Here is a 16,521-nt window from a genome sequence, read left to right on the forward strand (position 1 = left end):
ACCTTTGCAATGCTCTACTCTCCGGCTACCCGGATAAAGCACTAAATAAACTTCAGTTAGTGCTAAATACGGCTGCTAGAATCCTGACTAGAACCAAAAAATGTGATCATATTACTCCAGTGCTAGCCTCTCTACACTGGCTTCCTGTCAAAGCAAGGGCTGATTTCCAGGTTTTACTGCTAACCTACAAAGCATTACATGGGCTTGCTCCTACCTATCTCTCTGATTTGGTCCTGCCGTACATACCTACACATACGCTACGGTCACAAGACACAGGCCTCCTAATTGTCCCTAGAATTTCTAAGCAAACAGCTGGAGGCAGGGCTTTCTCCTATAGAGCTCAATTTTTATGGAACGGTCTGCCTACCCATGTCAGAGACGCAAACTCGGTCTCAACCTTTAAGTCTTTACTGAAGACTCATCTCTTCAGTGGGTCATATGATTGAGTGTAGTCTGGCCCAGGAGTGGGAAGGTGAACGGAAAGGCTCTGGAGCAACGAACCGCCCTTGCTGTCTCTGCCTGGCCGGTTCCCCTCTTTCCACTGGGACTCTCTGCCTCTAACCCTATTACAGGGGCTGAGTCACTGGCTTACTGGGGCTCTCTCATGCCGTCCCTGGAGGGGGTGCGTCACCTGAGTGGGTTGATTCACTGTTGTGGTCATCCTGTCTGGGTTGGCGCCCCCCCCTTGGGTTGTGCCGTGGCGGAGATCTTTGTGGGCTATACTCAGCCTTGTCTCAGGATGGTAAGTTGGTGGTTGAAGATATCCCTCTAGTGGTGTGGGGCTGTGCTTTGGCAAAGTGGGTGGGGTTATATCCTTCCTGTTTGGCCCTGTCCGGGGGTGTCCTTGGATGGGGCCACAGTGTCTCCTGACCCCTCCTGTCTCGGCCTCCAGTATTTATTCTGCAGTAGTTTATGTGTCGGGGGGCTAGGGTCAGTTTGTTATACCTGGAGTACTTCTCCTGTCCTATTCGGTGTCCTGTGTGAATCTAAGTGTGCGTTCTCTAATTCTCTCCTTCTCTCTTTCTTTCTCTCTCTCGGAGGACCTGAGCCCTAGGACCATGCCCCAGGACTACCTGACATGATGACTCCTTGCTGTCCCCAGTCCACCTGGCCATGCTGCTGCTCCAGTTTCAACTGTTCTGCCTTACTATTATTCGACCATGCTGGTCATTTATGAACATTTGAACATCTTGGCCATGTTCTGTTATAATCTCCACCCGGCACAGCCAGAAGAGGACTGGCCACCCCACATATGCTCTCTCTAATTCTCTCTTTCTTTCTCTCTCTCGGAGGACCTGAGCACTAGGACCGTGCCCCAGGACTACCTGACATGATGACTCCTTGCTGTCCCCAGTCCACCTGACTGTGCTGCTGCTCCAGTTTCAACTGTTCTGCCTTATTATTATTCGACCATGCTGGTCATTTATGAACATTTGAACATCTTGGCCATGTTCTGTTATAATCTCCACCCGGCACAGCCAGAAGAGGACTGGCCACCCCACATATGCTCTCTCTAATTCTCTCTTTCTTTCTCTCTCTCGGAGGACCTGAGCCCTAGGACCGTGCCCCAGGACTACCTGACATGATGACTCCTTGCTGTCCCCAGTCCACCTGACTGTGCTGCTGCTCCAGTTTCAACTGTTCTGCCTTATTATTATTCGACCATGCTGGTCATTTATGAACATTTGAACATCTTGGCCATGTTCTGTTATAATCTCCACCCGGCACAGCCAGAAGAGGACTGGCCACCCCACATAGCCTGGTTCCTCTCTAGGTTTCTTCCTAGGTTTTGGCCTTTCTAGGGAGTTTTTCCTAGCCACCGTGTTTCTACACCTGCATTGCTTGCTGTTTGGGGTTTTAGGCTGGGTTTCTGTACAGCACTTTGAGATATCAGCTGATTTACAAAGGGCTATATAAATACATTTGATTTGATTTTGTGACTAGGGGGCAGTATTTTCATTTTTGGAAAAATACCGTTCCCGTAGTAAATGGGATCTTTTGTCAGGACAAGAGGCTAGAATATGCATATAATTGACAGCTTAGGATAGAAAACACTCTAAAGTTTCCAAAACTGTAAAAATATTGTCTGTGCGTATAACAGAACTGATATTACAGGTGAAAGCCTGAGAAAAATCCAATCCGGAAGTGATTCTCGCGTAAAATACAAAGGTAGTCATTATTCCAATCGGTCCAACTGAAAAACCAATTGTCCCGGTGGATATATTATCGAATAGATATTTGAAAAACACCTTGAGGATTGATTATAAACAACGTTTGCCATGTTTCTGTCGATATTATGGAGCTAATTTGGAATATTTTTCTGCGTTTTCGTGACTGCAATTTCCGGGCGATTTCTCAGCCAAACGTGAAGAACAAACGGAGCTATTTCGCCTACAAAAATAATATTTTTGGGAAAAAGGAACATTGACTATCTAACTGGGAGTCTCGTGAGTGAAAACATCTGAAGCTCATCAAAGGTAAACTATTTAATTTGATTGCTTTTCTGATTTCCGTGACCAAGTTACCTGCTGCTAGCTGGACAAAATGCTATGCTAGGCTATCGATAAACTTACACAAATGCTTGTCTAGCTTTGGCTGTAAAGCATATTTCGAAAATCTGAGATGACAGGGTGATTAACAAAAGGCTAAGCTGTGTCTCAATATATTTCACTTGTTATTTTCATGAATAGGAATATTTTCTAGGAATATTCATGTCCGTTGCGTTATGCTAATTAGTGTCAGTCGATGATTACGCTCAAGCACCCGGGATGGGGAGTCACTAGAGGTTAAATATTGAGTGGCTTTCATCAGGCTGCCCACTCAAGAGAAAGCTTCAAACTGTAATTAGTGCCTGTAACCTGGTTCAGGTTATCAGTCAACCTACCAGTGTAGTCACAAACATCACAGGAATGAAATCATCAACATGCATTGATCACATCTTTACTAATGCTTGACAGCAGTATCCAGATCCATCAGATGTATTGACCACCTTATAGTAGCCATATCTAGGAAAAACAAAATTCCAATAGCTCTTTGTTACGGCTGTCGTCGGAATGAGACCAAGGTGCAGCGTGGTAGATAAACGACACGTAGCGCGAAACCAGCAACTAACAAAAACAAGATCCCACAATAGAAAGTGGGAAAAAGGACTGCGTAAGTATGATTCCCAATCAGAGACAACGATAGACAGCTGCCTCTGATTGGGAACCTATACTCGACCAAAAACAAAGAAATAGACAACATAGAATGCCCACTCCAAATCACACCCTGACCTAACCAAATGGAGAAATTAAACGTCTCTCTAAGGTCAGGGCGTGACACTGGGCCTAATATGGTGTATAAGATGTCATACAATATGTTTTGTAGCGATTCCTATGTTCTTTTTTTACATTTTACATTTTTTATTGACTATTCGAAACATACAATATACTTGCAGTGAAGCCGCTCAACAACTACATCAGACCAGTCATCCACCAACTACATCAGACCAGTCATCCACCAACTACATCACACCAGTCATCCACCAACTACATCACACCAGTCATCCAACAACTACACCATACCAGTCATCTAACAACTACATCACACCAGTCATCCAACAACTACATCACACCAGTCATCCAACAACTACATCATACCAGTCATCCACCAACTACATCACACCAGTCATCCTACAACTACACCATACCAGTCATCCTACAACTACATCACACCAGTCATCCAACAACTACATCATACCAGTCATCCTACAACTACACCATACCAGTCATCCTACAACTACATCACACCAGTCATCCAACAACTACATCATACCAGTCATCTAACAACTACATCACACCAGTCATCCAACAACTACACCATACCAGTCATCCAACAACTACATCACACCAGTCATCCAACAACTACATCACACCAGTCATCCTACAACTACACCATACCAGTCATCCTACAACTACATCACACCAGTCATCCAACAACTACATCATACCAGTCATCCTACAACTACACCATACCAGTCATCCTACAACTACATCAAATCAGTCATCCAACAACTACATCATACCAGTCATCTAACAACTACATCACACCAGTCATCCAACAACTACACCATACCAGTCATCCAACAACTACATCACACCAGTCATCCAACAACTACATCACACCAGTCATCTAACAACTACATCACACCAGTCATCTAACAATTACATCACACCAGTCATCTAACAACTACATCACACCAGTCATCTAAAAACGACATCACACCAGTCATCCAACAACTACATCACACCAGTCATCCAACAACGACATCATACCAGTCATCTAACAGACTCCCATTCAACAACTACATCATACCAGTCATCTAACAACTACATCACACCAGTCATCCAACAACTACACCACACCAGTCATCCAACAACTACATCACACCAGTCATCCTACAACTACATCACACCAGTCATCCAACAACTACATCATACCAGTCATCCAACAACTACATCACACCAGTCATCTAACAACTACATCACACCAGTCATCCAACAACTACATCATACCAGTCATCCACCAACTACATCACACCAGTCATCCTACAACTACACCATACCAGTCATCCTACAACTACACCATACCAGTCATCCTACAACTACACCACACCAGTCATCCAACAACTACATCACACCAGTCATCTAACAACTACACCACACCAGTCATCCAACAACTACATCACACCAGTCATCTAACAACTACACCACACCAGTCATCCAACAACTACATCACACCAGTCATCTAACAACTACATCACACCAGTCATCTAACAACTACACCACACCAGTCATCCAACAACTACATCACACCAGTCATCTAACAACTACATCACACCAGTCATCCAACAACTACATCACACCAGTCATCTAACAACTACATCACACCAGTCATCCAACAACTACATCACACCAGTCATCCAACAACGACATCATACCAGTCATCTAACAGACTCCCATTCAACAACTACATCATACCAGTCATCTAACAACTACATCACACCAGTCATCCAACAACTACACCACACCAGTCATCCAACAACTACATCACACCAGTCATCTAACAACTACACCACACCAGTCATCCAACAACTACATCACACCAGTCATCTAACAACTACACCACACCAGTCATCCAACAACTACATCACACCAGTCATCTAACAACTACATCACACCAGTCATCTAACAACTACATCACACCAGTCATCCAACAACTACATCAGACCAGTCATCCAACAACTACATCACACCAGTCAACTAACAACTACATCATACCAGTCATCCAACAACTACATCACACCAGTCATCCAACAACTACATCACACCAGTCATCTAACAACTACATCATACCAGTCATCCAACAACTACATCACACCAGTCATCCAACAACTACATCACACCAGTCATCCAACAACTACATCACACCAGTCATCCAACAACTACATCACACCAGTCATCCAACAACTACATCACACCAGTCATCCAACAACTACATCACACCAGTCATCCAACAACTACATCACACCAGTCATCCAACAACTACATCACACCAGTCATCCAACAACTACATCACACCAGTCATCCTACAACTACATCATACCAGTCATCCACCAACTACATCACACCAGTCATCCTACAACTACATCATACCAGTCATCCACCAACTACATCACACCAGTCATCCTACAACTACATCATACCAGTCATCCAACAACTACATCACACCAGTCATCCACCAACTACATCATACCAGTCATCCAACAACTACATCACACCAGTCATCTAACAACTACATCACACCAGTCATCCAACAACTACATCAGACCAGTCATCCAACAACTACATCACACCAGTCAACTAACAACTACATCATACCAGTCATCCAACAACTACATCACACCAGTCATCCAACAACTACATCACACCAGTCATCTAACAACTACATCATACCAGTCATCCAACAACTACATCACACCAGTCATCTAACAACTACATCACACCAGTCATCCAACAACTACACCACACCAGTCATCCAACAACTACATCACACCAGTCATCCAACAACTACATCACACCAGTCATCCAACAACTACATCATACCAGTCATCTATCAACTACATCACACCAGTCATCCACCAACTACATCATACCAGTCATCCACCAATTACATCACACCAGTCATCCACCAACTACATCACACCAGTCATCCAACAACGACACCACACCAGTCATCTAACAACTACACCATACCAGTCATCCAACAACTACATCACACCAGTCATCCAACAACGACACCACACCAGTCATCCAACAACTACACCACACCAGTCATCCAATAACTACACCACACCAGTCATCCAACAACTACATCACACCAGTCATCTAACAACTACACCACACCAGTCATCTAACAACTACATCACACCAGTCATCTAACAACTACATCACACCAGTCATCTAACAACTACATCACACCAGTCATCTAACAACTACATCACACCAGTCATCCAACAGACTCCAATCCAACAACTACATCACACCAGTCATCCAACAGACTCCAATCCAACAACTACATCACACCAGTCATCCAACAACTACACCACACCAGTCATCCAACAGACTCCCATTCAACAACTACACCACACCAGTCATCCAACAGATTCCCATTCAACAATTCATTCAGAGCGACACACAGAAGCATCCAGGGTCAACCCTGCTTTCATTTTTTAAAATTATTATATTTTTTGTACTTTTATCTTTGACCATCATTCTATCGCCCACACAGCAACTCCACTCCCACTTGTCTCCAATTCCACAACCCTCAGTTTCCCTCAGCCCATCCCATCTGTCTCTGCTGGACACTCACTTCGGCTTTCTACGTAACACATATCTTTCAACTATGCTGTGAAAATCTGAGTTTCAAACATCTTTCCCATAAATACAGGTATTTTATCAACCAGCACATTTGAGTTCGGCCATAATATTTGTTGTAATATTTGTTCTATATTTTCAGGGGGAGGAAATATAAATTGTAGGAAAAGGGTATCATTTTCAATTAATAAAAAATGTTGGTGACAAGAACTCTATATAATAATTTTGAGACAGGGCAATCTGCACAAAGGCAAAAAGGCCATGTTTAAACAATGGATGAGCTTTTCTTAGTAATCTACCTGAGAACCATTTAGAGTTAAAATAAAATGTTTGAATGAGTGAAGCTTTTAGAGAGTGGTTTAGTGCTTTTATATTCAATAATCTCAACCCACCCAATTCATATTCATTATAAAGATAGGCACATTTTATTTTGTCTGGTGGTTTAGCGTCCCAGATAAAGTGAATTTTTTTTTTGCTCATATGATTTGAAAAATGAATCATCAGGAGTAATAAGAGAGTAAACTGAGATATGACTAAGGAGTTAATCAGGGCAATTTTTCCATAAATAGACAGGTATTTACCTCTCCATGGTTGTAGGATCTTGTCTATTATTACAAATGTTCTATTGAAATTCACTGTGGGGAGCGTATTTACATATTTTGTGATATGAATACAGAGTATGTTTACTTCACCATCAGCCCATTTTATAGGTAAACTGCTGGGTAATGTAAAAGTTTTATTTTTTAAGGATCCAATACATAATATTGTACACTTATCATAATTAGGTTTTAGTGCAGAATAGTTAATATCTTAATATTAAACTTGAGTCATCAGCATACATGGACACTGTTTTTAAGCCTTGGATTTCTAATCCTCTAATGTTGTTATTGGATCTGATTTTAATAGCTAGCACTTCGATGGCCATAATGAAGAGATATGGTGACAGCGGACACCCTTGTTTAACTCCTCTTGACAATTCAAAACTCTCTGAGATGTAGCCGTTATTTACTATTTTACACCTGGGCTTGCTAAACATTTTATAAGAGAATTACTGAAATGGAAAGAAAATCCAGGCACTTATAAATAAAATCCAGTCTTACTTTATCAAATGTATTTTCAAAAGCTGCTATAAATACCATTCCTGGCTTCTTATATGTTTCATGATGTTCTATCATTTCTAGTACTTGTCGTATATTATCTCCAATGTACCATCCATGTAGAAAACCTGTCTGATCAGGATTAACAACACCTGGTAAAAACCCTTTTAAATCTGAGTGCTATGCATTTTGCTAGTAGTTTTGCATCACACATTAAAGTGTTAGGGGCCTCCAGTTGTTTAGATAGACCGGGTCTTTTATATTTTCCATCTGGGTCTTGTTTTAATAATAGAGAAAGCAGACCTTACTGCTGAGTACCTGACAGACTACCATTTCTATAGGAGTAGCTAAAACAATCTAACATTGGAGCTTTGAGTTTCTAAAAAAATACTTGATATACCTCTACCGGTATCAAGCCCTGGGGTTTATCCAAACTGAAAGGATTTAATAGGGTTGATATACCTCTACCGGTATCAAGCCCTGGGGTTTATCCAAACTGAAAGGATTTAATAGGGTTGATATACCTCTACCGGTATCAAGCCCTGGGGTTTATCCAAACTGAAAGGATTTAATAGGGTTGATATACCTCTACCGGTATCAAGCCCTGGGGTTTATCCAAACTGAAAGGATTTAATAGGGTTGATATACCTCTACCGGTATCAAGCCCTGGGGTTTATCCATACTGAAAGGATTTAATAGGGTTGATATACCTCTACCGGTATCAAGCCCTGGGGTTTATCCAAACTGAAAGGATTTAATAGGGTTGATATACCTCTACCGGTATCAAGCCCTGGGGTTTATCCAAACTGAAAGGATTTAATAGGGTTGATATACCTCTACCGGTATCAAGCCCTGGGGTTTATCAAACTGAAAGGATTTAATAGGGTTGATATACCTCTACCGGTATCAAGCCCTGGGGTTTATCCAAACTGAAAGGATTTAATAGGGTTGATATACCTCTACCGGTATCAAGCCCTGGGGTTTATCCAAACTGAAAGGATTTAATAGGGTTGATATACCTCTACCGGCATCAAGCCCTGGGGTTTATCCAAACTGAAAGGATTTAATAGGGTTGATATACCTCTACCGGTATCAAGCCCTGGGGTTTATCCAAACTGAAGGGATTTAATAGGGTTGATATCCCTCTACCGGTATCAAGCCCTGGGGTTTATCCAAACTGAAAGGATTTAATAGGGTTGATATACCTCTACCGGTATCAAGCCCTGGGGTTTATCCAAACTGAAAGGATTTAATAGGGTTGATATACCTCTACCGGTATCAAGCCCTGGGGTTTATCCAAACTGAAATGATTTAATAGGGTTGATATACCTCTACCGGTATCAAGCCCTGGGGTTTATCCAAACTGAAAGGATTTAATAGGGTTGATATACCTCTACCGGTATCAAGCCCTGGGGTTTATCCAAACTGAAAGGATTTAATAGGGTTGATATACCTCTACCGGTATCAAGCCCTGGGGTTTATCCAGACTGAAGGGATTTAATAGGGTTGATATACCTCTACCAGTATCAAGCCCTGGGGTTTATCCAAACTGAAAGGATTTAATAGGGTTGATATACCTCTACCGGTATCAAGCCCTGGGGTTTATCCAAATAATAGGGTTGATATACCTCTACCGGTATCAATCCCTGGGGTTTATCCAAACTGAAAGGATTTAATAGGGTTGATATACCTCTACCAGCATCAAGCCCTGGGGTTTATCCAAACTGAAAGGATTTAATAGGGTTGATATACCTCTACCGGTATCAAGCCCTGGGGTTTATCCAAACTGAAAGGATTTAATAGGGTTGATATACCTCTACCGGTATCAAGCCCTGGGGTTTATCCAAACTGAAGGGATTTAATAGGGTTGATATCCCTCTAGCGGTATCAAGCCCTGGGGTTTATCCAAACTGAAAGGATTTAATAGGGTTGATATACCTCTACCGGTATCAAGCCCTGGGGTTTATCCAAACTGAAGGGATTTAATAGGGTTGATATCCCTCTACCGGTATCAAGCCCTGGGGTTTATCCAAACTGAAAGGATTTAATAGGGTTGATATACCTCTACCGGTATCAAGCCCTGGGGTTTATCCAAACTGAAAGGATTTAATAGGGTTGATATACCTCTACCGGCATCAAGCCCTGGGGTTTATCCAAACTGAAAGGATTTAATAGGGTTGATATACCTCTACCGGTATCAAGCCCTGGGGTTTATCCAAACTGAAAGGATTTAATAGGGTTGATATACCTCTACCGGTATCAAGCCCTGGGGTTTATCCAAACTGAAGGGATTTAATAGGGTTGATATCCCTCTACCGGTATCAAGCCCTGGGGTTTATCCAAACTGAAAGGATTTAATAGGGTTGATATACCTCTACCGGTATCAAGCCCTGGGGTTTATCCAAACTGAAGGGATTTAATAGGGTTGATATCCCTCTACCGGTATCAAGCCCTGGGGTTTATCCAAACTGAAAGGATTTAATAGGGTTGATATACCTCTACCGGTATCAAGCCCTGGGGTTTATCCAAACTGAAAGGATTTAATAGGGTTGATATACCTCTACCGGTATCAAGCCCTGGGGTTTATCCAAACTGAAAGGATTTAATAGGGTTGATATACCTCTACCGGTATCAAGCCCTGGGGTTTATCCAGACTGAAGGGATTTAATAGGGTTGATATACCTCTACCAGTATCAAGCCCTGGGGTTTATCCAAACTGAAAGGATTTAATAGGGTTGATATACCTCTACCGGTATCAAGCCCTGGGGTTTATCCAAATAATAGGGTTGATATACCTCTACCGGTATCAAGCCCTGGGGTTTATCCAAACTGAAAGGATTTAATAGGGTTGATATACCTCTACCGGCATCAAGCCCTGGGGTTTATCCAAACTGAAAGGATTTAATAGGGTTGATATACCTCTACCGGTATCAAGCCCTGGGGTTTATCCAAACTGAAAGGATTTAATAGGGTTGATATACCTCTACCGGTATCAAGCCCTGGGGTTTATCCAAACTGAAGGGATTTAATAGGGTTGATATCCCTCTACCGGTATCAAGCCCTGGGGTTTATCCAAACTGAAAGGATTTAATAGGGTTGATATACCTCTACCGGTATCAAGCCCTGGGGTTTATCCAAACTGAAAGGATTTAATAGGGTTGATATACCTCTACCGGTATCAAGCCCTGGGGTTTATCCAAACTGAAATGATTTAATAGGGTTGATATACCTCTACCGGTATCAAGCCCTGGGGTTTATCCAAACTGAAAGGATTTAATAGGGTTGATATACCTCTACCGGTATCAAGCCCTGGGGTTTATCCAAACTGAACGGATTTAATAGGGTTGATATACCTCTACCGGTATCAAGCCCTGGGGTTTATCCAGACTGAAGGGATTTAATAGGGTTGATATACCTCTACCAGTATCAAGCCCTGGGGTTTATCCAGACTGAAGGGATTTAATAGGGTTGATATACCTCTACCGGTATCAAGCCCTGGGGTTTATCCAGACTGAAGGGATTTAATAGGGTTGATATACCTCTACCGGTATCAAGCCCTGGGGTTTATCCAAACTGAAAGGATTTAATAGGGTTGATATACCTCTACCGGTATCAAGCCCTGGGGTTTATCCAGACTGAAGGGATTTAATAGGGTTGATATACCTCTACCAGTATCAAGCCCTGGGGTTTATCCAGACTGAAGGGATTTAATAGGGTTGATATACCTCTACCAGTATCAAGCCCTGGGGTTTATCCAGACTGAAGGGATTTAATAGGGTTGATATACCTCTACCAGTATCAAGCCCTGGGGTTTATCCAAACTGAAATGATTTAATAGGGTTGATATACCTCTACCAGTATCAAGCCCTGGGGTTTATCCAGACTGAAGGGATTTAATAGGGTTGATATACCTCTACCGGTATCAAGCCCTGGGGTTTATCCAAACTGAAGGGATTTAATAGGGTTGATATACCTCTACCGTATCAAGCCCTGGGGTTTATCCAGACTGAAGGATTTAATAGGGTTGATATACCTCTACCGGTATCAAGCCCTGGGGTTTATCCAGACTGAAGGGATTTAATAGGGTTGATATACCTCTACCAGTATCAAGCCCTGGGGTTTATCCAGACTGAAGGGATTTAATAGGGTTGATATACCTCTACCGGTATCAAGCCCTGGGGTTTATCCAGACTGAAGGGATTTAATAGGGTTGATATACCTCTACCAGTATCAAGCCCTGGGGTTTATCCAAACTGAAAGGATTTAATAGGGTTGATATACCTCTACCGGTATCAAGCCCTGGGGTTTATCCAGACTGAAGGGATTTAATAGGGTTGATATACCTCTACCAGTATCAAGCCCTGGGGTTTATCCAGACTGAAGGGATTTAATAGGGTTGATATACCTCTACCAGTATCAAGCCCTGGGGTTTATCCAGACTGAAGGGATTTAATAGGGTTGATATACCTCTACCAGTATCAAGCCCTGGGGTTTATCCAAACTGAAATGATTTAATAGGGTTGATATACCTCTACCAGTATCAAGCCCTGGGGTTTATCCAGACTGAAGGGATTTAATAGGGTTGATATACCTCTACCGGTATCAAGCCCTGGGGTTTATCCAAACTGAAGGGATTTAATAGGGTTGATATACCTCTACCGGTATCAAGCCCTGGGGTTTATCCAGACTGAAGGGATTTAATAGGGTTGATATACCTCTACCAGTATCAAGCCCTGGGGTTTATCCAGACTGAAGGGATTTAATAGGGTTGATATACCTCTACCAGTATCAAGCCCTGGGGTTTATCCAAACTGAACGGATTTAATAGGGTTGATATACCTCTACCAGTATCAAGCCCTGGGGTTTATCCAAACTGAAAGGATTTAATAGGGTTGATATACCTCTACCGGTATCAAGCCCTGGGGTTTATCCAGACTGAAGGGATTTAATAGGGTTGATATACCTCTACCGGTATCAAGCCCTGGGGTTTATCCAGACTGAAGGGATTTAATAGGGTTGATATACCTCTACCGGTATCAAGCCCTGGGGTTTATCCAAACTGAAAGGATTATTTTCTTACCATTTTTTGATATTATTTGGAAATAATTCCTTACCATAATCTTCATTCAGTGGGAAAGGATGAGACGGAAAATAGAACATCTGCCTAAAATAATTAGCTTCCTCTTTAAAAATATAATTGAGAGAATCATAGATGACTCCATCTTAACGAGTTTCTGCAAATTATTTTGGGTAGCGTTCCTGTATAAGCCATGGCCCTTGCAGAACAAGGGGAACCACTACTTCAAGGTCTCAGAGCAAGTGATGTCACCGATTGAAAGGCCACTAGCGCGCACCACCGCTAACTAGCTAGCCCTTTCACATCGGCTACATATGCACCCATTCAGAAAATGACTGTAAAAACTGATTGATGAGGAATTGAACATTTTTCTATGGTTGAGAGGGATGAGGCAAAAGGTATGGCAAATAAGTCTGGCAGCCCAACTGATTGGCAAATGTACTGCAAATTGAGAATCATCATGTGACTGAATAAAGAGAAGAAGAAAGTACACTATGAAATAAAGATAAATGTCAAAGAATGGTAGTACAAAAAAAACTTAAATTACATTTTACTTTAAAGGCAAACTCCGCTCCATCATTCATTGATTTAGATTCATCACAAAACCCATTGATATTGACATTGGTACAAGATTAGCAAATTTAGGGATGACATACCAGCAACAAATGCTGACATTACACATCCAAGTATAACTGACCAAATTAAGAAAGACAAGCATAATTGTAATTTTGAATTCCGTAAAGTGAGTGCAGAAGAGGTGAACAAGTGTTGTTGTCTATCAATAATGACAAGCCAACAGGATCTGACAACATGGATGAACAATTACTGAGGATAATAGCGGATGTATTGCCATTCCTATTTGCCAAATCTTCAATTTAAATTTAGAAAGTATGTGTCCTCAGGCCTGGAGGGAAGAAAAACTCATTGCCCTACCTAAGAATAGTAAAGCACCCTTTACCGGCTCATGCAGCAAACCAATCTGCCTGTTTTAATTACATTTTAATTTAAATATATTTTATTTTATTTAACCTTTATTTAACTAGGAAAGTCAATAAAAAAACAAATCTTATTTGCTATGACGGCCAATCCCAGATGACACTGGACCAATTGCGCACCGCCTTATGGGACTCCCAATCATGGCCAGTTGTGAAACAACCTGGAATTGAACCGGGGTGTCTGGAGTGACACCTCAAAGCACAAAGATGCAGTGGCTTAGACCACTGTGCCACTCGGGAGCCCAGATAGAATGCTATTTCATAGTAAACCAGTATCCCTTCTTTCTTTTCTCTCCAAAACTCTTGAACGTGCCGTCCTTGGCCAGCTCTCCCGCTATCTCTCTCAGAATGACCTTCTTGATCCAAATCAGTCAGGTTTCAAGACTAGTCATTCAACTGAGACTGCTCTTCTCTGTATCACGGAGGCGCTCCGCACTGCTAAAGCTAACTCTCTCTCCTCTGCTCTCATCCTTCTAGACCTATCGGCTGCCTTCGATACTGTGAACCATCAGATCCTCCTCTCCACCCTCTCCGAGTTGGGCATCTCCGGCGCGGCCCACGCTTGGATTGCGTCCTACCTGACAGGTCGCTCCTACCAGGTGGCGTGGCGAGAATCCGTCTCCTCACCACGTGCTCTCACCACTGGTGTCCCCCAGGGCTCTGTTGTAGGCCCTCTCCTATTCTCGCTATACACCAAGTCACTTGGCTCTGTCATAACCTCACATGGTCTCTCCTATCATTGCTATGCAGACGACACACAATTAATCTTCTCCTTTCCCCCTTCTGACGACCAGGTGGCGAATCGCATCTCTGCATGTCTGGCAGACATATCAGTGTGGATGACGGATCATCACCTCAAGCTGAACCTCGGCAAGACGGAGCTGCTCTTCCTCCCGGGAAGGACTGCCCGTTCCATGATCTCGCCATCACGGTTGACAACTCCATTGTGTCCTCGTCCCAGAGCGCTAAGAACCTTGGCGTGATCCTGGACAACACCCTGTCGTTCTCAAATAACATCAAGGCGGTGGCCCGTTCCTGTAGGTTCATGCTCTACAACATCCGCAGAGTACGACCCTGCCTCACACAGGAAGCGGCGCAGGTCCTAATCCAGGCACTTGTCATCTCCCGTCTGGATTACTGCAACTCGCTGTTGGCTGGGCTCCCTGCCTGTGCCATTAAACCCCTACAACTCATCCAGAACGCCGCAGCCCGTCTGGTGTTCAACCTTCCCAAGTTCTCTCACGTCACCCCGCTCCTCCGCTCTCTCCACTGGCTTCCAGTTGAAGCTCGCATCCGCTACAGGACCATGGTGCTTGCCTACGGAGCTGTGAGGGAACGGCACCTCAGTACCTCCAGGCTCTGATCAGGCCCTACACCCAAACAAGGGCACTGCGTTCATCCACCTCTGGCCTGCTCGCCTCCCTACCACTGAGGAAGTACAGTTCCCGCTCAGCCCAGTCAAAACTGTTCGCTGCTCTGGCCCCCCAATGGTGGAACAAACTCCCTCACGACGCCAGGACAGCGGAGTCAATCACCACCTTCCGGAGACACCTGAAACCCCACCTCTTTAAGGAATACCTAGGATAGGATAAAGTAATCCTTCTCACCCCCCTTTAAAAGACCTAGATGCACTATTGTAAAGTGGCTGTTCCACTGGATGTCATAAGGTGAAAGCACCAATTTGTAAGTCGCTCTGGATAAGAGCGTCTGCTAAATGACTTAAATGTAATGTAAATGTAAACAAATTGACAACAAACTTTCAGCATGCTTATATGGAAGGACATTCAACAAGCACAGCAAATTGATGAAAGAACAGACTGTCTTGTTAGACTTCAGTGCAGCTTTTGACATTATTGATCATTGTCTGCTACTGGAACAACATATGTGTTATGGCTTTACACCCCCAGCTATAATGTGGATAAAGAGTTACCTGTCTAACAGAACACAGAGGGTGTTATGGCTTTACACCCCCTGCTATAATGTGGATAAAGAGTTACCTGTCTAACAGAACACAGAGGGTGTTCTTTAATGGAAGCCTCTCAAATACAATCCAGGTAGAATCAGGAATTCCCCAGGGTAGCTGTTTAGGCTCCTTGATTTTTTTCAGGCCCCTTACTTTGAGTAAAGCCAGAGTGCCTATGTATGCGGATGACTCAACACTATACAAGTCAGCTACTACAGTGACTGAAATGACTGCAACACTTAACAAAGAGCTGCTGTTAGGTTCAGAGTGGGTGGCAAGTAATACGTTAGTCCTAAATATTTTAAAAACTAAAAGCATTGTATTTGGGACAAATAATGAACCAAATCCTAAATCTCAACTAAATCTTGTAATGAATAATGTGGAAATTGAGCAAGTTGAGATGACTAAACTGCTTGGAGTAACCATGGATTGTAAAACTGTCATAGTCAAAACATATTGATACAACAGTAGCTAA

The sequence above is a fragment of the Oncorhynchus nerka genome, linkage group LG4 (genome assembly GCF_034236695.1).
Source record: "Oncorhynchus nerka isolate Pitt River linkage group LG4, Oner_Uvic_2.0, whole genome shotgun sequence".
Lineage (NCBI taxonomy): Eukaryota > Metazoa > Chordata > Actinopteri > Salmoniformes > Salmonidae > Oncorhynchus > Oncorhynchus nerka.